This window comes from Bos grunniens, chromosome X, assembly GCF_055505025.1.
Source record: "Bos grunniens cultivar Pamir isolate PY7600 chromosome X, Bosgru_T2T1.0, whole genome shotgun sequence".
NCBI lineage: Eukaryota > Metazoa > Chordata > Mammalia > Artiodactyla > Bovidae > Bos > Bos grunniens.
The window spans coordinates 10,503,103-10,526,175 of record NC_141194.1 but is presented as its reverse complement, the minus strand read 5'-3'; the positions used below and the strand labels follow the sequence as shown (position 1 = coordinate 10,526,175).

General features: G+C 40.5%; 1 long non-coding RNA gene across 6 annotated transcripts in view; it reads right to left on the bottom strand.

The window, feature by feature from the left end:
- Positions 1-23,073, bottom strand: part of LOC147339766 (uncharacterized) — a 137,469-nt gene that overhangs the window by 3,850 nt on the left and 110,546 nt on the right. Inside the window, exons 1-3 of one of the 6 annotated variants that reach the window (XR_015158568.1) lie at positions 19,141-19,233; positions 18,051-18,110; positions 8,940-9,170 (exon numbers count right to left, since the gene is read on the bottom strand). The exons of 1 other annotated variant lie outside the window; for it this stretch is intronic. This is a non-coding gene — a long non-coding RNA (uncharacterized LOC147339766). Of the gene's footprint in view, positions 1-8,939; positions 9,171-13,909; positions 14,168-18,050; positions 18,111-19,140; positions 19,234-23,073 lie in introns of those variants that run through there. 4 more of the 6 variants (XR_015158564.1, XR_015158567.1, XR_015158563.1 and 1 more) reach the window with 4 other exon arrangements.

The following is a 23,073-nucleotide window of genomic DNA, read 5'->3' as shown; positions in this document are numbered from 1 at the left end:
TGTCCATGGGATTTCCCAGGCAAGAATACTGGAGTGGGTTGCCATTTCTTCCTCCAGGGGATCTTCCCGACCCAGGGATTGAACCCAACCCAGGGATCAAACCAACCCAGGGATCGAACCCGTGTCTCCTTCATTGCATATGGATTCTTTACCCACTGAACCACCAGGGAAGCCTTGCAAAAAACAGTACTCCTGTTTTTAAGGTTTTTTGCTCAACTATGAATAATGGACTCTGCCATCCTTGACTCCCCTTCTTCTACCAGCTAAGGCTCTTTCTTGTCCCATTGGGCTTATGGAATTGTCTAATCCAGCTACGGTTTCATCACATAGAGGGCTGAGAGGCTGAGGCTTCTTCTTCTGGGGGTGTTGTGTGGGTTCTTTACCTTTTTATCACACATCACATTTTGGAAATATATTTTTAACATGTCTCACATTTACACTGAAACCACAATCCCCATTTAATTCTGTGAATCCTTGGTTCTCCTTAAACTCTGAATCTTTTTCTTTCCAGTGCTCCTTTCCCACTGTGCAATGAAGACGTTGCATAATATTCATAGCACTACTCTTTGGTTTTCTGCTTGCTTTTGCATATCCCTGTTGGTCAGATTATAAATACTTTGGGTCTTTTTGCTTTGTGGCTAGAAATGAGAAACTTCCTGTTTCCAGGAAGTAGGTCCTCTTTCATTTCCCAGCAGCCTTAAATTCTGTGTACCATGGTCAGTTGCTGTTCCCCTACCTCAGGCCCCTTCTTACCCATTAGGAACTGGAGTTCAAGTTTAACTGTTTTTTCTTCATAACTGTAAGCTGCTATGTTTGATGACATGATATTATGCCACTGATTCGAGTGCATAATGACCTTAGTGTATGTGTAAGTCATCTGGCTCTGTGTAACAAATTACCCTAAAATGTAACAACTTACAAAAAACATTTAGATCTCAGAATTTCTTTGGTTCTCTCAGGCTGCAGTCAAGGTGTTGGCTAAAAGCTATAGTTAACTCAAGGCTCAAGTGGAGGAGAATCCACTTCTAAGTTCACTCAAGTGGTTCTGGGCTGGTTTCAGCTCCTGGCAGGCTATTGGACTGAGGGTCTCAGCTTTTTGTTGGCTGTTGGCCAGAGGCCTCCCTTTGTTCTTTGTCTTGTAGGTCCCTACATAGGCTACCTCACAATATGGCATCTGAGAGAGCAAGCAAGAAAAGCCAGAGAGAAAGTAAAGTTGAAGTAACAATCTTCAAAACTTAATCTTGGAAGTAATATCCCATCGCTTCTGCCATGCTCTATTTGGCAACAGCAAGTCACTAGGTCCAGCCCTCATTCAAGGGGAGGGGATCACATAGGGTGTGACCACCAGCAAGTAGGAATTGTGGGGCCATTTTGGAAGTTGCCAACCACAGTGTATGATACAATGTGGCATGAAATTAAGACATTCACATGGATTTAAGCAGCAAACTGTTTGGAGATCACTGCTCTTTGCCAGATCCCTGTCTGGGTTCTATAGCATAACCTTCTGAACCTCCCTGCATACAATTAAGTGTAGCCTGGTCCAGACTTCTGTTTTTTCCTGGCCTGAAAGTCTAGCTTTTAAGACTTTGCTTCTCCTAGTCTAGTCCTTCCTATTGCCCGATAACCTCTTGTTCTGACCCATGAGATAGATTCAGCTATATGTTGTTAGGCCAGAGCAACCAATAAAATCACAGAGAAATAGATTCATTAAGTGGATAATGGCTGGTTTTATTAGATAAAAATGACAGCTATTAGAGACTTTTAGTTAATTTTTCAATTTTCCAAAATTTTTTGGTTGGGTTTTGTTTGTTGGTTGGTTGGTTGAACTATAGTGTAGGGGATTAGAGTATACCATCCCGAAATTGTCACTTTGGCTTAAAACTTATTTGTTCTTCTTTTTTTTTTTTTTAACCCCCACCCCTTAAGACTTATTTGGGCCGAAAAGTGAGAAATAGCAGATATCAAAAAAAATTTTTCTGCCTTCCCCACCATTTGCATAAAAGTGGGACATAAAGTTCCTCTTGTAAAAAGTGTCTCCCTGTCTCATACCAGGAAGAGAAGGACAATTCTTAGATTCTTAATCATTGCAGACAACTCTAGACTCTTATGAGCCCAGAGACATCATTGAGAGGAATCTACATCACAAATTTTACTAAATAACTGTTGTCTTCTATTATTTTCCCCCCTCAATATTTACTTTCCCATTGTTTGCCACCCATAAAAGCCTATACCCCTCTGCTTTTTGTCTTATCACTTTTTAACATATTTATTGTTCTTTGTTAAGATGCTATATAAGCCCCAAGTTCTAGCCCCTGCATTGAGTCACTCATCACTGAGTTTCTCCCACATTTATACACTCTGATGTATTAATTTTTTCTCTTGTTAGTCTGTCTTTTGTCAGTTTTATTTCCAAGGCCCCAACTGTAGAATCTAGAAAGGTAGAAGAAAAGTCTTTTCATCCTCCCCTGCAATAGACACAACTGAAAAGTTGGTTCTGGTATGTTTAGGAAGGCTTCTTAAGAGCCCATTTTGAAGTTCACCATTTCAGTCAAAAAAGAAGAGAGGAGGATTATCAACAGGCAAGAAGGAAGACTAGGAGAAATGATGACTACATGCAGTGTCTTAGCTGCGATCCTAGAACAGAAAAAGGACATTAATGGAAAAACTGGTGAAACCCAAATAAAGTCTGGGGTTTGGTTAATTACAATGCATCAGTGTCAGTGTCTTCATTTTGCCAAATATGCTACAGTTATGAAGATGTTAACCAGGGGAAAACTGGGTGAGTTGTTAAAAAATAAACAGGGGAAATTCAGGGAATTTTTCATGCTCTGAAAAAAGCCTTCCAAAAAAAGTGTCAGGACATAGTTTTTGTTTTGCTTTGAGGAGGATGTGATTCCAACATCACTTCTCCTTCCTCCCCTGTTCAGATGCCATCTGTTAGGTCAAGACTGTAAGGCAAGCATTTTCTAGAAGAACCACATATTTCCTAACTCAGAGTGGTTTGAAACAGATATTTCCAGGCAACCATTTTGGGACACGATCCATTTCCAAGCTGAGAAACTCCACACACACCCTCATGTGTATTTGCTAATATCTTCCAAATACGTCACTTTCTATTGTAGTAATAGTGTTTCATCACAAACCTATGAAGTGCTGGCTTCAGTGGCTTCACAGAAGGATATACTGTTATCAGAAGTGGTTGGCCAAACCCCTAGATGAATGAAGATGTGAATTTCACTTTGCGGCATTTTAAGCATGAGTCCACATAATCAAATACTCCCGTTTTCAGACACGATTTTTTCATTTATTCTGGATAACTACTGCTGGGAAGTTTCCCACTGCAGGGGCAGGTACAGATACATTTGGCAAATTCCTTATAGAGCATATATAATGAGCCCCTTCCGTTTATGACCGCCAGATCAGCAAATGACATGTTCAGATGCTGTCTCCTCACTGTGACATGTTCCTGCAGCTAGGCACTGGCCAAAGCTTGTTTTTTCCGGGAGTAAACCTTCCAGCAAGTAAATAATTACTGAGGGTTTCCCCCAAGGTGTTTTCCAAGGTAATGTGTGCAAGTATAGTTAAAGGTGTTCTGAACATGTGTTCTCTCTGAAGGATAAAAAGAACATTTAAGAATCTGCTGCTTTTTAATATATTAATAGCATGTGTTTGCTCACTTCAGGAGAGACTGTGGCAAGGCTTTTGAAGGATCTGACTTTCATTCAGGATCATGGCTGTTTTAACACTTGTTGGACCAGTGTTAAAGAAAATGAAGCTGATCCATATAGCCAGTGTCTTCCTTGCAAGAAGAAAGGTTAATACAAATCAATAAATAAACCTTGGTTCAGGATGAAGTTACTAATGATACAATTGTTAGAAAAAATCTGAAATGGTAAAAAAAAAATTTAATGTGCTTAATTTCCTTCCTTTATAGATCCTGTTGTTCTTATGCTGTAAATAGCCTTCTAATTCTTTACCTGCTCGTCTCTGCCAGACAGACCACATGTATATGCCATGGTCCTGGACATGGAAGGACTAACTTCTATTTTATAGCTCCAGGACCTTATGGGATACGGTCTTTGTGGGCTCACCAGGTTGCAAGGCTGAGGTCCTTGATTTCCCTACAGAGTTCTAGCGTCCTCTCCTTGGGGCTGTTTTACTGTTTGATGTCACAAGCCACAGAGATCAAGAGAACAGGAACTGTCTCCAAGAGAATGCCCACAATACGTAGTTATTGGCATTTTCAATGATATGATATCAATGATACTATCATCCTGGGTTTCTCTATCTTAGCGCTACTGACATCTGAATACACTAGATGCCAGTAGCACCACCCAAATCATGACAACTGAAGTGCCTTCAGATATTGCCACATGTCTCCTGGGGGGTCACAACAACCCACCCCCACTTCTCCCTACCCCCTACCTTGGAGAACCACTGCTGTAGTCAGCCAGACAGAAATCTCTGATCCAGAGAACTAGGGAATAGGCAAAAAAGATAAAATACAAAGAATGGCATTTCAGGTTTAAAGGCGTAAAAAAAGCCACATGTTACTGTCTTTTTAACACCAGCAAGACACTACAAATGCGGGCTGTAGGGCAGATGCACAGGATCTCTGCAGAGAGATGGCCATATTCTTTGCCAAACCCCTAGGTGGCCTTGGGGACCCCTGGAGAAGGCTGCCAGGATGCAGCCTGTGGATGCAAAAGCCATGCCTGAGAACAGGGTAAAGGAACCCATGCCTCTCTAACTAACCCAGCGCAGGAGAGGAAGGTACTAAGAAGGCAGAGCTGAAAAGCTACTGGTTTCTTGAGTCATTTTTTTTAATTGAGGTAAAATTCACCCAACATAAAGTCACCATTTTAACCACTTTAAAGTGTATGGTTTATGGTTTTTGGTACATTTACAATGTTGTGTAGCCATCACCTCTAATTTCAGAGCATTTTCATCACCACAAAAGAAATCTGCACCCATTAGGCAGCTGCCCCCTTCCCTCTTCCCCAGACCCAGACAGTCACTCACTTACTCTATGCCTGTCTGTGGACTGACTTATACTGGAATTTCATGTAAATTCATGTAAATACAATAACAGAATATGCAGCCTTTTTTATCTAGCTTTTTCATTTGATATAATCTCTCCAAGGTTCATTCACGTCATAGCATGTATCAGGACCCCAGTCCTTTTTACTTACCAAGTAATATTCAATTATATGGATTTACCACATTTTCTTTATCCATTGCTCAGTTACATTTCCTCAGGACATTTGCACTGTTTTTCCCAGCTATTGTGATAGAGCTGCTATGAACATGTATGTACACATTTTTGTTTGAATACCTGTTCTCAATTCTTTTAGGCATATACCTAGGAGTGAAATTGCTAGGTTAGATGGTAATTTGATGAAGAATAACCAATTTTTAATCTGGAAATCTAAAGAGGTTGATTTTTTTTTAAGATTATTAAAAAAAATCTATCAGGGACCAGACTCTGATACTATAATTAGGGCTTCCCTGGTAGCTCAGGGATAAAGAATTTGCCACAATCCAGAAGCCCCAGGAAACATGGGTTTGATCCTTGGGTCGGAAACATCCCCTGGAGAAGAAAATGGCAACCAACTGCAGTATTCTTGCCTGAAGAATTCCATGGACAGAGGAGCCTGGTGGGCTCAGTCCACAGGGTCGCAAAGAGTCGGATATGACTGAAGTGACCTAGCAGCAGGGACCAGACATGAAAACAACATCAATGTGGCTTTGAAACACCCTGGAATAAGCCTTTTCAACACTGGGTTTCAAATGGTCTTTGGCAGTTTCTGGATAGGCTTCAAGAGAACTGAAAACCTCTGGAAACGGGGTATCAATTCTGTGTGTGTGCAAATGTGAACTTTGCTAGGGAGAAGATTAATAGTTTTCAGTAGAATCTCATAGGGGTCTGTGACTCCCCCAAACCTGGAAACTTCTGCATTAGAAATATCACTCAGTTGCTTTAAGAAAAAATAGTGTTAAAAAAAAGAAAAAATCATGTGGCTAAACATATTACAAATTTATTTGTCAATTATACCTTCATAAAGTTGAAAAAAAATAATTTGGAAGTCTTCATTTTAATGCTTGGGAGTGATGTGATTCTTGGTAAACATCCACATTTCTGAGCTTCCCTGTGTATAAAGTGGAAGCAGTGACAAGACCTATCACGCTGTGTGATCATGAAGTCAGGTCATCTCTGTAGACCTGAGATGGATGGAAGAGAGCTTGGGACACGGTGCTGCTCTAGATGTGCAGACTGCCCTGGGGGGTGGGTGGGTGGAGATCATCAGCCTGTGCTCAGAATATCTCCAAGTTCTCTACTTTAGTGACTGTGTCTTGATGCCTTGTCTTCTATAGAGAAGACCAAGCACCACAGCAAATTCTTTGGCTGCTAAAAATAGACATATAAAAGCAAACTGCACTTAATATTCTAAGAAATCTCTAAATAATCTCTTTTTTGGTCAAGCTACATGGCTTTTGGGATCTTAATTCCCTGACTACAGATCAAACCCAGGCCCTCGGTAGTGAAAGGGCAGGGTTCTAACTACTAGACCACCAGGGAATTCCCTTTCTTAAAATAGTTCATTTTTAGGAGAAAACTGATATAATTAAGTTAATAAATTCAAATCCCTCTCCTAACAAGTTGAGTCTCTCTTCCACTCCTGGGTTTGGGTGCCGATCAATTTTGTTTTTTTCCTATTTTCTTTCTTTCTTTTTTTTTAAATCCAGTTTCTGTTCCTAGATCAGATCAGTCACTCAGTCATGTCCAACTCTTTGCGACCCCATGAATCGCAGCACGCCAGGCCTCCCTGTCCATCACCAACTCCTGGAGTTCACTGAGACTCACATCCATCAAGTCAGTGATGCCATCCAGCCATCTCATCCTCTGTCATCCCCTTCTCCTCCTGCCCCCAATCCCTCCCAGCATCAGAGTCTTTTCCAATGAGTCAACTATTGGCATGAGATGGCCAAAGTACTAGAGTTTCAGCTTTAGCATCATTCCTTCCAAAGAAATCCCAGGGCTGATCTCCTTCAGAATGGACTGGTTGGATCTCCTTGCAGTCCAAGGGACTCTCAAGCGTCTTCTCCAACACCACAGTTCAAAACCATCAATTCTTCGGCGCTCAGCTTTCTTCACAGTCCAACTCTCACATCCATACATGATCAAAGGAAAAACCATAGCCTTGACTAGACGAACCTTTGTTGGCAAAGTAATGTCTCTGCTTTTGAATATGCTATCTAGGTTGGTCATAACTTTCCTTCCAAGGAGTAAGCATCTTTTAATTTCATGGCTGCAGTCACCATCTGTAGTGATTTTGGAGCCCAGAAAAATAAAGTCTGACACTGTTTCCACTGTTTCCCCATCTATTTCCCATGAAATGGTGGGACCGGATGCCATGATCTTCGTTTTCTGAATGTTGAGCTTTAAGCCAACTTTTTCACTCTCCTCTTTCACTTTCATCAAGAGGCTTTTGAGTTCCTCTTCACTTTCTGCCATAAGGGTGGTGTCATCTGCATATCTGAGGTTATTGATATTTCTCCCAGCAATCTTGATTCCAGCTTGTGTTTCTTCCAGTCCAGCGTTTCTCATGATGTACTCTGCATAGAAGTTGAATAAACAGGGTGACAATGTACAGCCTTGATGAACTCCTTTTCCTATTTGGAACCAGTCCATTGTTCCATGTCCACTTCTAACTGTTGCTTCCTGACCTGCATACAGATTTCTCAAGAGGCAGATCAGGTGGTCTGGTATTCCCATCTCTTTCAGAATTTTCCACAGTTTATTGTGATCCACACAGTCAAAGGCTTTGGCATAGTCAATAAAGCAGAAATAGATGTTTTTCTGGAACTCTTTTGCTTTTTCTATGATCCAGCGGATGTTGGCAATTTGATTTCTGGTTCCTCTGCCTTTTCTAAAACCAGCTTGAACATCAGGAAGTTCACGGTTCACATATTGCTGAAGCCTGGCTTGGAGAATTTTGAGCATTATTTTACCGTTCCTAGATAGTTGGAGTTAAATAAGAATGGTTATCCCAGGGCACCATCATCCATCCAGCTGGGCAAGCCAGAAGATCATAGTGTTATCTATGAGGCCCCTTTCTCTCCTACCCACTCCCACCCTTCCATTGAATCCGTATCACTACCTTCCCATGATAGCTCCCTAGCTCAATTCCCCCATTCTCTTTCTTTCTCTCCTAAATTACAAAATCGGCCTTCTAAATGACCCCCTGCATTTCATGTCCCTAATCCCTCAACAGCATCCATTGATTCTCAATGCTGCCCAGGTGATCTTTTTACACTGCCAACTTGATGAAGCCACCTTTCTAGAAAGGCTTCAATGACACCACTTTGTTCTCTGCATAAAAATCAAAATGGTAGCAGAGAATACTCTATATTCCATTTTATATACTTTTCAATCTGGCATTATCTCCCATCATCCTCACATCTCTTTAGAGTTAGTCCCCATTTCTCAAGCATGCCAAGCTCCTTCCCACCTCAGGATCTTTGCACATCCTGGTCTCTCTGCCCAGAATGCTCCCCACCGCTCTCTCCTTCATCTGCTCACACCAATTGACCTTTGAGGTTTTAAGTCAAACATCACATTCTCAGAAACACAATATCTTAACCTCCTACTCACAGGCTAAATGAACTTTTCCTACTATGATTCTCATTGTACTTGTTACAATTATACATTTACAGTTTATCTGATTATTGAATCATAGCTTGTCTCACTCAGAATAGAAATTCTAAGAGGGCAAGAACTTTGTTTTTGCTTTATCACTGTATTGCCAGCACATTATAGTGTATATACACATGTAATCTCTGAATGAAAGAAGGTAAAATTCACCTGTAATGCTAAATATGTAAAATTCTGACACTCAATTTACCTAAAGAAGAAAAAATGCTATTGAGAGACTTACATCAGTGGATCTCAAAGAGTGGTCCCCAGAAACCCAGCAGTCCCCAACACTTTCAAGGGTTCCATGAAGTCAAAACTATTCTCATAATATTTCAAAGACGGTATTTGTCTTTTTCACTGTGTGGATATTTGCACTAGTGTTACAGGGCGATGGGAAGTCAACTTGCAGGCACCCGATCATGAATCAAGGTGATAGCACCAAACTGGTGATTGTGTTCTTCACCACTGTGCACTTGAAGGAAAAACAAATGCTGGTAAGAATTATTACTTTTAAATTACTTTTTATTACTTTTACATTTCAACTCTTGTATACACATCTTAAATTCTGTGTGATGAAATGAGAAGTGTGTCTATAACATTTCTGCATACCAGTGTTCATATATTGTCTCAAGGAAATGCACTCAGTGACTGAGGTGTCAGTATTTGAGTTGCCAGTTAAGCTGGCTGTTGTTTTCATATAATGCCATTTTAACTTGAAAGGTGACTGACAATCAATGATTTTGGAGACTTAGGAATGAGGCAGACATTTTCTTACAAATGAACAAAATGAGTCTATCACTTTAAGGAAAACAGTTGACAGTTTTTGTTGCCAGTAATAAAATTTCAGTTTTCAAGTGACAATTAAAATTTTAGAAAATCTGAATCTGTTCCCATGGGCTTAACAGCTTCACAAAACTTATAGGTGTCTCTGATGAGATCAGCGGTACTATTAATGTGTGTGTTTTATTAAATTATATAAGGAAGATCCACCTAACTCAACAAACCAGTATTTCCCTGACCAATATATGATGCTAGAAAATCATGCATGGTTAAAATATTCATTCAAAATGTCAGATAAACAAATGAATTTTAATGTAACCAAGTCTGAAAAGCTAATTATTATGGTTTTAAATCTCATAATGCATCTTTTCTTTAAGAAACCAGCACATTTGATATGGTTTTACAATGGAATAGTACTCAGCCATAAAAAAGAATGAAATAATGCCATTTGCAGCAACATGGATGGACCTAGAGATTATCAGACTCAGTGAAGTAAACCAGAGAAAGACAAATATATAATATCGCTTATATATGGACTAAAAATGATACAAATGAACTTATGTACAAAACAGAAATAGACCCATGGACATAACAAGCTTAAGATTACCAAAGGGGAAGGGGGGAGGGATAAACTAATCTTGAAACTAATACAATATTATAAATCAAATATGCTTCAATTTTAAAAAATTACGACATTTCCCAACTTGGCCATGGTACTGAAGAATATCCACAACTATCTAAAAAAGCTATTAATATACTCCTCCCATTTCCAACTATATATCTGTGGGAAACTGAGTTTTTTTTTTCACATTTTTCAACCAAAACACTTTCACAGTGTATTAAATACAAAAGCAAATATGAGAATCCAGCTGCCTCTATTAAGGCAGACTACAAAGATGTATTTAAAGCCTTTCTTCTTAATAAGTTTTTTTTCTTTCTTTTTATTTTTTATTTACTTATTTATTTATTTTATTATTACTATTATTTTTTCCTTTACAATATTGTATTGGTTCTGCCACACATCAACATGAATCCGCCACGGGTATACACATGTTCCCCGACCTGAACCCCCCTCCCTCCCACCTCCCTCCTGTATGTATAATAAGTTTTTTTATTTTAGAAAATAGCTATTTTCATAAAAATATGTTAACACGTTACTTGTTTATTACAGTTATTTTAAGTGACAGTTATCATGTACCAATGCCTGTTTCATAGTATGCATAACATAAAGGTGAGGGAAGATGTCAAAGGATAAATGTCAATAGAAGGACAACTCATTTATTTGGTTACTAATAATTTAAGTACTAATCATAAAATACATTTTTGATATTGAAAAAAAAAGTAACCTGGGCTTCCCTGGTGGTCCAGTGGTTAAGAATCCATCTGCCAATGCAGGGGACATGAGTTCAATCCCTGCTGGGAAGATTCTACACGCCTCATGGCAACTAAGCCCACGTGCCTCAAGTACTGAATCCCATAAGCCTAGAGCCTGTACTTCAAAACAAGAAGCCACTGCAATGAGAAGCCTGTGCACCACAACTAGACAAAACCCATGGCATGCAGCAACAAAGACCCAGCACAACCAAAAATAAAATATAAATCTTAAAAAAAAAAAAATATCTGACAAGACTGGCCCATGGATGGACTGCTCTTTGTTATATTAGCCTCTATATTTTCTATGCTTGAAATATTTCTTGATAAAATAAAAGAAGCAAACCATGCTCATAAATTGGGGAAATTAAGTGATAACTCAGGGGATGACAGAGGATGAGATGGTTGGATGGCATCACCGACACAATGGACATGAGTTTGAGCAAGCTCTGGGAATTGGTGATGGACAAGGAAGCCTGGCATGCTGCAGTCCGTGGGGTTGCTAAGAGTTGGACACAACTGAGTGACTGAACTGAACAAAGTGGGAACTAAAGGGTAGAGTCTTCCAAACCATATAATTTTAAAATGTATTCTTTATCCATGTGCTTTTATAATTTTTCCCAAACCTATGATAGAATAGGTTTTATCTGGAAGCCAGGCCTCTCCTCCCACCTGTCAGTTTTGGGACCCCTGTCTCTGGGGGTTTACTCAGGGGAAGACAGCAGAGACCCCCAGATGTCCAGCTCCCAGCACCCTGCATGGGGGTCCTCCAGGGCATTTATGACAGAGCTCTACCCAAGTCTTCACCGCTCCCTGCCTCCCACCCACACACCATACACACACACTCACAGCCCTACTGATTGTTTTCGTAGAAGGATTGACTGCTAACGGAAGCCCGCTTAGTTCAGGGGCAAAGATTTGGTTTCCTGGCAGTGCTGGCCATGGCGCCAGGACCTACACTCTCCACTTTCAGCCATTTCAGCTTCTGAGACCTTCCACTGGCTCCCCTCTACAGAAGTGGTCAAAGATGTTTGTATTTTGTCGTTGGTGAAGATGACGACAGAACTGATCAAAAAATGCCACTCTAACACTTCCAGCTCTTAACCCTATCACTGTCCCAAATATTTTCCTGGGGAATTTGTTCTATTATACATACAGGCCTTTATGTTCGGTAAAGTTCATGTATAACAAAACAGACAGATCTTCAATGTACCATTTCGTAAGTCTTGACAAATGTATACCGCACCACCTAAATCCTGTGAAACTGGTCATTATTTTCACTCTAGAAAGATCCCCCTTACCCTTTTCTTCCCAGCCCCAATCTCTACCCTCTTCTCCTTAGAGGCAATCAGTTTGATTTCCCCAGCTTACTGAGTTTTGAAGTATATCTGGGAATTGGTGAGCGAGGAAGCACAGTTGTGAGAGTTCCTATTCACTAGATATGTTGAGTTGTGGATTTATCCTAAGGGGCTCTGCCCAGTCTCCAACTGGAGGCCAAATTCTCACAAATGAGCTTTTGATTAAGGTCTAACTGAAATCCATTTCCCCTCAAGTTACTTCTGTTTCCATGGACATAACCCTGGCACTATATCCAGGAGATGTCAGTGCTTAAGGGCCAAAGAGGAAAATATATAGCTAAGTAAGGAAATCAAGACTCAAAGTTTAAAATCTAGCTCTGTTTTGAAACTCATCATTTTTTAAAGGTTTCTTTATTTTTAATTGAAGGATAATTGCTCTACCACATTGTCTTGGTTTCTGCCATACACCAACATGATTCAGTCACAGGTATACATATGTCCCCTCCCTCCTGAACCTGCCTCCTGAAACTCACCATTTTTATGTCCATGTTTTATAACAAGAGGCTGCAGACAGGAGATCTAAATTTTAAGCTAGTCCCCTGGACTAGCTATGACCTTGGATAAATTACTTCCCATCCCTGAACTTCTTCCAGCTATAAAGTGAATATTGCTGTATTGATTCCCACTCTAATGGGTAGCATAAATCTCGCAGCCACAGAATTTGGAACAATGGCTTGTTTATGTGCATAGTTCAGCCTCCCTCAGCTTCAAGGAAAGAAAAAGTGATCCTGGTGTATGATGTCTAATGAAATGAAAGTAAGCTCCTTCAATCCCAGTAAAGAAGCATTGAAGAGCAGATTCGATGACAAAATTACCCTTAAACGCAAGGGCCCCTTCAGGAGGGATGGCAGAATTCTCACAATTTTATTCATTATCAGATAAATCTGCTTATCTTATATTTCCTGCCAGACTATCGTTCAGATGTCATTAGTCATACATATGCAAAAAAAGCCATGCTGTCTTCCTAACTCTGCTGAAGTCACTTCTGTATTGTTCTGTTCATTAGAATGTTCAGGAAGGATCCACTTTTATTTGGTTCGCACAATAAAATAGCTGCAAATGGTAATGATTCCCAAACAGTACTTTGTTCCCAGGGAATCACACGTCAGAACATTGAGGGGGCTGGCTTCTGTGGTGGGAGCTCAGCTGGACCATTTGTTCTGACAGAAACCAGCTCTGCCTGGGAGGGAGCCATTCTGCTTGGCAGCCTGGGGAAACCAGAGCCTCCTTTTTCTCCCTGTTGGAATCTGTGTCCCCTGCGTAGCCTTTGCTTCCAGCCCCTCTCTTTCCTACTCTTCTCCAGCCCATGAGGATTCAAGTAGAACATCAATGTGAATATCTCCCCACAACCCCCAAAAAAAAGCAATCACAAAGTCCATAAGCAGGAAGGTATAGAAAACGTTATCTGTTTCTGAGTGAACTCCAGGTTAGGAGACAGTCACAAGAGTACATCTTTTCTGTACTCAGTGACTCCCAGTACTGTACAGGGATTCATGGTGCGTGTCCAGCCTGAGGTGGGGACTCAGACCCTCAGTGTGAGGCTGCAAGTGGAGAGTGGGAATGCTGGAGAGAGATTTAGAGGATCCTGCTTCCAATGCCTGAACCCTGTTCCCTGAGCTTCAGTATCCTTGGCTGGAACTGGGAAAGGAGGACCCACATGCATCTAGAAGTCATCTGAGACTTCAATGCATATAATTCCTACCTGAGGGTCTTGTGAAAAGGCAGATTCCGATACACCAGGCCCTGCATCTCTCACAAGCTCGCAGGGGATGCTGAGGCTGCTGGTGTCACTCGGTATAATGTGGAAAGAAACCTGGGCTCCGAGCAGTCAGGAGAAGACCCAGCGTCACACAGCTGGTGAGCATCAGAGCAGAAAGCTGAACCCAGGAGGATCTGGTTCCCTAGGAAATGAAGGGTGTGAATTAAAGTGGAACTTCTCAGAGCATGCTCATCACCTGGGAACCTACCAAAAACGCAAATTCTTGGGCTCCAACTCAGATCTACTCAATCAAATCTCCTTGGATGGGAGTGGGGAGGGAGAAGATCAGGCAGTGGGGGTCAGCTGCAATCTACAGTCACCCCACCCCACCTTGGGTTATTCTGCTGCACTTTCCCCTTTGAGAAGCACTGAATTAGATCACTGCACCTCAGATTCTACTGTGCACATGAATCCCTGGTTCAGTTTAGTCACTCAGTCGTGTCTGACTCTTTGCAACTCCATGGACTACAGCATGCCAGGCTTCCCTGTCCATCACCAACTCCCAGAGCTTAATCAGACTCATGTCCATTGAGTGGGTGATGCCATCCAACCATCTCATCCTCTGTCATCCCCTTCTCCCATCTTCAATCTTCCCCAGCATCAGGGTCTTTTCCAATGAGTCAGTTCTTTGCATTAGGTGGCCAAAGTATTGGAGCTTCAGCTTCAGCATCAGTCCTTGCAATGAATATTCAGGACCGATTTCCTTTAGGATGGACTGGTTTGATCTCCTTGGAATTCCTGGAGATCCTGTTAAAATGCAGCTTGTGATTCTGCGAGTCCAGAGAATGGCATGAAATCATGCATTTGCTGCATGCTCCCAGGACCATACTTTGAGCAGCAAGGAAGTGGATGGTCTTTCACTCCAGTGAGGAGAATGTTGTCTGTGGGCTTTACACTTCACAGGCAGACAGAAGAGGAGGGCATGGCAACCCACTCCAGTATTCTTGCCTGGAGAATCCCCATGGACAGACAAGCCTGATGGGCTACAGTCCACTGGGTCGCCAAGACACGACTGAGTGACTAAGCACAGCACAACATAACAGATAGGGTATGGAAAAAGAAGCAGAGTACATTCCCGAACTAAACTGCAGAACTGGCTCTAGCCAGAAAGCTTGGGATTCAATCTAAAAATTCAAACACCAAGAACAGACTTATGGACACAGCAGGGGCGGGGTGGGGAGGGGAGGAAGGAGAGGGTAGGACAAATGGAGAAAGTAACATGGAAACATACACTCTGTGTGTGTTATTGCTCAGTCATGTCTGACTCTTTGCAACCCCATGGACTATAGCCCGCCAGGTTCCTCTGTCCATGAAATTCTCCAGGCAAGAATATTGGAGAGGGTTGCCATTCCCCTTCTCCAGGGCATCTTCCTGAACCAGGGATGAAACCCATGTCTCCTGCATTACAGGCAGATTCTTTACCATCTGAGCCACCAGGGAAGCCCAAAATTGACATATTTCTCCTACAGAGACCCTGGGATTCATAGCCTTGCTCCATATTTTCTCTGCGTGGGTGGGGGATGGGGGCCCTGCCAGTCCATCTTCTCTATGAAATAGCGCATTCAGCCAGTCACTTGACTCTTGTGGAAGAATACTTGGTCCCAGAGAACATGCAGTTCCTTTGTGTTCCAAGTTCAGGTTCAGTAGAGAGGAGCAGCTGAGTGATAAACACACTCTACTGATAAACACGCTTGGGTTGCTGTGACCTGCTTTGACTTGTTCTCCTCACCGTCCCATGAACTTGACTTCAGCAGGATCAGTGCGACACTTTCCCCCAAGAAAGGCCTTTCTCCATCACAGGGATGGGGGGGGCCTTGTTCCATCCTTCTCAGCTGAGCCTCTAATCCTTTCCCAGCTAATACCGGACTTTCCTTCTGAATTCCGTGTCTCTCGACGCTGTTTCCTTTGTAATGCCAAGCCTTCAACCTCACAAAACCAGATCCATCAAATAATAATAACCTGCTTTTACTACGCCCTCCCTCTTGGGGACATTCATCACTTCTCACCTTGAATTTTCTCTTTGCTCTATGGCTGGCTGCCCACTGGCTTGATGATTCTGGGAGGCCACAGGGAAGGGGAGAAATTGTTTCATAGTCGTGTAGATTTTCTATGTAGACATGCAGCTAATCAGGTGTGCTGAGCTGCCAGGAAGGGTGTCAGCAGGTAAAACTTTCAGCAGCTGGGCAGGGACTGCCCTGCTCCTGAGACCTGGGCCATGCTGATGGTTCCAAGTTCTTTAGAATCCACTGTGAGGCCAAGATGCGTGCTTGGTCACTCAATTGTGTCCGACTCTTTGCAACCCTATGGACTGTAGCCCACCAGGCTTCTCTGTCCATGGCATTTTCCAGGCAAGAATACTGAAGCAGGTTGCCATTTCCTATGCCAGGGGATCTTCCTGACCCAGGGACTGAACCCATTTATCCTGCATTGGCAGGTGGATTCTTAACCACACTAAAGCTCCTGGGAAGCCCAAGGCTAGGGTGCACTTCTCTTTATTTTTGCATCCATACCTAGCACAGTATCTGGTATAGGAAGGAGTCACACATTTGTATTGACCACATTTTTTAAAGGATTTTTTTTTTTTTGACGTGGACCATTTTTAAAATCCTCATTGAATTTGTTACAATATTGCTTCTGTTTTATGTTTTGGTTTTTTGGCCATGAGGCATGTGGGATCTTAGTCCCCTGACCAGAGATCAAACTCACACTCCTTGCAGTGGAAGGTGAAGTCTTAACCACTGGACTGCCAGGGAAATCCCTGAATACATTTTTTAAAGTTTGAAAAATATTCTCTAAGTTTTTACTATTATTGGATGCAATCTTCATTTCCTTATTTTCCCTTAGCCATCAAATCATGTCGATGTTTCCTTTCTAAGATGCTGTCAAATGGAAAGCATTCAAAGTTTATATGTTATTTCAAGCAATATTTCTACAACCATACCATTAACCTGGATTAATTTTTATCACTTGCTCTGCATCTAAAACAGCCCTGTCAGGTGGAACTTCAGGCTGTGATGCAAATGTTCCAATAGACACAGTGCAGCATGAACCTCAGTCCGCTGTGATCTGGCATCACGGCTGGGTGCCCTGGTACCAAGAGCACAGTCCCTGGTTTAATAGACTGAGTAGGAAAGTGGAACCTGTTTAATCTGGAGCTTGATTGACGTGACTCCTCAAGAGGAAAGTCAGACGCTAGTTGTCTTGGCATAGGGCAATTTTTTCTGACTGCAGTGCAGATCCATCCCGGAAATTCACTACGTTGGCAGTTTCCTCTATGGTGAACCAACTGGCAATTGCTGTGGTCTAATTCAGCAATCCGTAGTCACAGTTTGGTATATTTCTTCAACAAGGCCACTGAGTAGCTGGGGTTTGCTTATGGTATTTGAACTGAAGCAAAATAAATCAGATGACATTCACTACTCCATACTGTCTTATTTTCTAACTCAAGGACATTTTAATTCATTTAAGATTTATTTTCATTTCTATGTCCACAGTTCATAAATTTGATCCTAGAACAGTTTAGCTATTAAAAGAAAATTTTTCATTCCTCTCAAGCTGTATTCTTTTATTTTATTATTTTTACTGAGATATAGTTGATTTACAGTGTATTAGTTTCAGGTATATAGCACAGTGATTCAGTTTTATATATATATTCATTTCATATTCTTTTCTATTATAGGTTATTACATGATATTGAATATAGTTGCTTGTGGTTAACAATAGGTCTTTGTTATTGATCTTTCTTATATATAGTAGTGTGTGTGTGTATCTGTTGATCGCAAACTCCTAATTCATCCCTCCCCCTTCTCAAGCTGTATTCTAACAATATTGTTCCATTCATTGGAATGGTCTTTGCGTGAAAAAAGAAACATAATAAAGTAAGGATATTGCAACCAGAAAATTCTCTCCAACATTGAAAAAGCATATTTAAAACTCCAAATCTCTGAGTTCTCTACAGATTCCTAATAATACATTCTAGTCATGGCAATGAATATTATCATAATATTAATAATGGAAAATAACTATTAGGTTTGCAACTGAGAAATGTTTGTAAAAATTCACAGCAGGTCAGCAAGGTACTCACCAACAGCGTGTTTTCTGTGTCCTACTTCCATTTGTTATATTTCCAGTTATATAACCTTTCCTGGAGAAAAAGGAGTAATGTCATGAAGTAAATGTGTCAGGTATATGGATATGGGTCTTTCTCTTGATGTGAACACTTCATGTAAAATTCCTTCCAGGAGGCATCCTTGGGAGTTCATGAATTAGGTTACTGAAAGTTTTATTTTGAATCAATTACAGTGCTCCTTATTTAACTATTAGCTACAGGCTAACTCCCATGATCTGAACTGCTAGCAACTCTGATAAAGAGAACAATGCATCTCATCCAAGTGCAAAACACTAAGAGAGGAGAGCGGCAACCAGTCTTGGATCTAGAAGGCCCCAATATTACCATATGAATTAAACAGACAGCAGCAGGTGAATTTCAACATTCACCTATTCCTTGTGGAACAGGAGGGAAAATGTTACCCCTCATTTGAAACCTCCGCACATTCTTGCAGTTTGCAATCTGAAGACTGATTCTGCTTATATCAGAGAGTGACTGATACATGTGAGCTCCACAGAGGACAACTGCATGCAATTCCTCTCCCTTCTTCTTTGAGTCTGATTGCTGGCAATGTATTGACTCCATTTGATGGTGAATTGATATTTCAGTCACAGAAGCTGGTTCTCAATCTCAAAGTAGGAGAATACGTCTTTATGATTTTTTCAGCTCCAATCAGTGTTTCATGTTGGACTGCTACATGAAACCATGAAAAAAATAAACTTGGAAAAATATGAAAAATGTATGCTTCTAGTACATTTCACTGCCAGATTTTAGTGTGATATACAGTGATGGTCGTCATAACAACAGAAAAATCCAGGAGCCCCAGTTATGCAGTGAGGGACAGCTGCTCTGGTCAGAAATAACTGGCTTGTTCCTAGTTGTCAGTTCAAAGCAGTAAGTGTTTATCATCTCACAGTTTCTGTGGGTTAGGAAATAGAAAGCAGCTTAGCTAGGTGATTCTGGCTCAGATTCTCTTGTAAGGTAATAGTTAGGACATTAGTAGGGCTGCACTCATCTGAAAGCTTGAATGGGGCTGGTGGATGTGCTTCCAAAATGGCACACTCACATGGCTGCTGGCAGGAGTCCTCTGTGCCTTGCCATGTGGGTCTCTCCATAGGGCTTGGCTTCTGGCTTCTGGCTTCCTTGAAAATGAGTGATTAAACAAAGAGCAAGGAGGAGACTGCAATGCCTTTTTATGACCTAGCCTTGGAAGTCACACACCATCACTTTAGTCATTATATTTGCTAGAAGTGAGTCACCAGGTACAGCCTACACTCAAGGGGAGAAGAATTAGGCTCCAGCTTTTAAAGGAAGCAATACCAAAGAATGTATGGATGTATTTTCAAGCAAGAATATAAGTAGACTTTGGATTTCAGAAAATAGTTATGCTCTAGAAATGCAAGCTCATAGAAAAATACAAGTCAATTTAATTTACCAAAAGGAGCTAAAAACATGCCCATATTCAACCTGCCTACACTGTGATGAGTAATGTCAGGAAAGTTTGCATCATTCCAAGACTTTGAGTCCTGGTAATATTCCAATATGTTTAAATAATATTGAAATGCCTATTCAAATGATATTGTGTCTCTAAAATATAATTAAAGAACTGCAGCATTTTTCTAAAAAGGTCAGGTTCACAATCAGTACCATTATTCATAGGGACTCAAGAAAAAGATAAATACTTAAAACATAAAAATAATGTAAGGATAATTGGCTAATACCTATAAATATCTCCCTTGCACTTATCAGGTCTTCAGACAAATTGTGTTATTTTACCTTCAGTTGTCATCTTCTTGCATTCTTAAGCTTACAGACCCTGCTGTGTATCTTTCCAATCATGAAAAGTGCCCCATTTAACTTTTGAAATAATCCAAAGCCAGATGGAACAGGAAAGAAATTGGATATTTGAAATGGTCAAGCTAATTATATTGTTCCCTAAGAAGAAGATGAAAAACAAGTACAGAGATGAAAAATTACCCCAAAACACAAGACAAAAAACTAATGATGGAATCAGCTGCTCCTATTCTGGGCCCAAACTCTAGATGTCTTCTTGTTTTTAGCAATGTTTTTTAAACTTACTGTTATTAGAGAAAAATATATGTTATTATAGACAACCGGGAACTATAGAAAAATAGAAGAAAACAGTTACCTACCAGAATCAGCTGCCTTAATGATTTCCTTTACATCTTTGATTCATATAGATTTTTTATACTATTGGGTCCACATCTACATATTTTTACATATGTTGCTTTTTTTCACTGACTAGGAAAGCCAAAGCATTTCCCTAGATTATTGCAGCTCTTCATAGCTGTTTTTGATGGCTGTATAATGGTCCAAGGTATGGCTATTCATAGGCTTAACTTCTCTCTCTTATTTGTTAACTCTTCCCTCTCGTCCTCTGCCCTGTGACCTAGTATTGCAATAGTAGAGGCAAAGTCTGCATCCCTGCCCCTTGACTTTGAGCTTAGCCAGTGAAGGAAATGGCAACCCACTCCAGTACTCTTGCCTGGAGAATTCCATGGATAGAGGAGCCTGGCGGGCTACAGTCCATAGGGTTGCAAAGAGTCAGACAGGACTTAGTGACTAAACAACAATCAGTGGAAAGATTGCAAACTTGACTGGAGCTTTACAGCTTTAAGGGCACATAACTGATTGGGTTTGACCTCTTAGGCTCCTATGATTCACCATGAGAAAAACGTGCCTCAAGTAGCTGCTGGTCCAAGAAGAATGAAGAAACATATGGAGCAGACCAAAAAAACAACGTGCAGCCTGGAGCCAAGCCCTCCTAACCCCAGGGGAATCCAACCAAGCTAGAACTGACCCATAGATCTGTGCATGAAAAAACAGATGTTTACTGTTACAGATTCCTGAGAATTGGATGGAGGGGCAGCAATCAGTCACAACACACATGCTTAATTTGGAGTCCACGAATATCAACAGTAAGCGGTGGATTGTACTTTCCTTAAGCAGTATCCATGAATAATTTTTACCACCAAGCTTTATCATTAGAATTATGCAATTATTAGAATTCAGTAGCTAGTCTTCATAAACTAGTATGTATAAAAGACATGAATCAAATTGGAAAAGTTAATTTTGCATGGTTCAAAATGCTAATAAGGGAAACCATTTATATCTCTCACTATATATATATATATATACAAGAAAGAATATTTTAATTCAGTTATACAAAAATGCAAAATCAGAAGCAGCTGACTTGAGAAGAAAGTAAACTTGCCTTAGGCAGACCTTTTGCCTAGAGCCTACCTAGCTCCTTACTCCTAGATTTAGGATTTTTCATGATGAAAGGTTGAAAAAGGGTTAATCAAGGGGCTGGAGCCAGGCCTGGCTTATGTTATAGTGCAGAATAAAAGACTCAAGGCAAAGAGAGGTTGAAGAGGGAAAGGAAAGAGGCTCCTAGCAAGCCCCTAAGATCAGTCATTAACACTAGAATTTTATCCTTTGACTATTGAAGAAGCTGAGTTTAATCAGGTTTAGTTAACATAATATCCAAAGCATTTCTCATGTTTCCATCACGTTCTGAGTCTTTTAGAGTATTTCAAAATGGAACTAATGTGAAACCCCAATGTTTGTGCAGCCGTAACTAAAAACACTCTGACTCCATAGAATTGAAATTATTTTTAGAAAGCTTAAAATTCCCCTGGTGCAAGATATAATGATGATCATAATATTTGGAAAAGGAAGTGTTTGGTTGGGTTACGTGTGAAAGAAAGACACACAGATGCACGCATGTGTGCAAGCACACACACACACACACACACACACACACACAGACCAGAAAGAATTCATCAAGAACCGGGAGGACACAGGTTTACTTTTTCCCAGTATGAATCTACACAAAGAATAGTTATTCTTGTGATGGATCAACTAATGTCAGTAGACTCTTTATTAAGATTTTTTGGGCCACTGATCAAAGATACAGCAATGATTAATAAATTTAGATTCATTTTCTAAAGCTTTCTAGATGAGATTTAAAAAGAAAAGCTAATCTTATTCAAACTGGCAAGCAATGTTATTCAGAAGAATAAAGCCTTTTCAAACAATTTTCTGGTGGCTTCTTTTATACTTGAACTCTTGTTTTCATAACAAGCAGAAACTTTTATTATTGTGGTATTGTACAAGTAATTTTATTTCCTTTATGGTCTCCTGTATTCCTGGCAAAATAGTAGCTTTATCGAAGTCGTCAGATAAAAATTCTTTGTCAGCTTAAAAGTCAAACTCTTGCTTCATTTGGGAAAATTAACTCTTTGCTAAAAAATTGTTTCTGTTTATAATGAGTTCAGTCACTCAGTCATGTCCAATTCTTTGTGACCTGTTTATTATAGGTAGCTTTAAACTATGGTTGTAGCATAGCTGTTTCAATCGGAAATATTGGAACAATGAGTGAAAGAGATAAGGCATGGATGAGTGTGAACTAAAAAATATGTGGATGCAAAAACATAGGTGGATTCAGTCATGAGCTAGATAAAGTGCTAGTACCATGCATTGTCTGGTTACCTACTCTTGCCTCCTGAGGCAAGGAAGTTTAAGGGTCCACAGCGTATATGGCCCCTTTCAAGGCAACATGTTCACAAGGTCGTATGTTTTATAAAATTTGCAAAAGTAATATATCTTCCCTGCAAGAATGTGTCTTTCCACTATGACTTTCCTTTCTTATATGGGGTGGCCTTAGAGATGGCCATGGCATTTTTGAAATCTGATGAAGGTCGAGTTGAATTAGAGAGAGTTTGGTTTTAGTGGGATATATCTGTATTTCATATTTAAGTTACTACAAGCCATCCTGATGTAGAAATGGCTTTTAAGGATACTTCTACCATCTCCTGGGAGGACTCCCTGAAAATCATGACATTGAGGGCCAGAGGCAAAAAATATTAATGCGTGCTGTCACATGTAGAAGCACCAGAAGTAAGGAGTAGTGGAGGAGAAAGAAGGCTTGAAGTACAGAAAGCCAGAGAGTAGTCTATGGAATCCTAACCCTAAC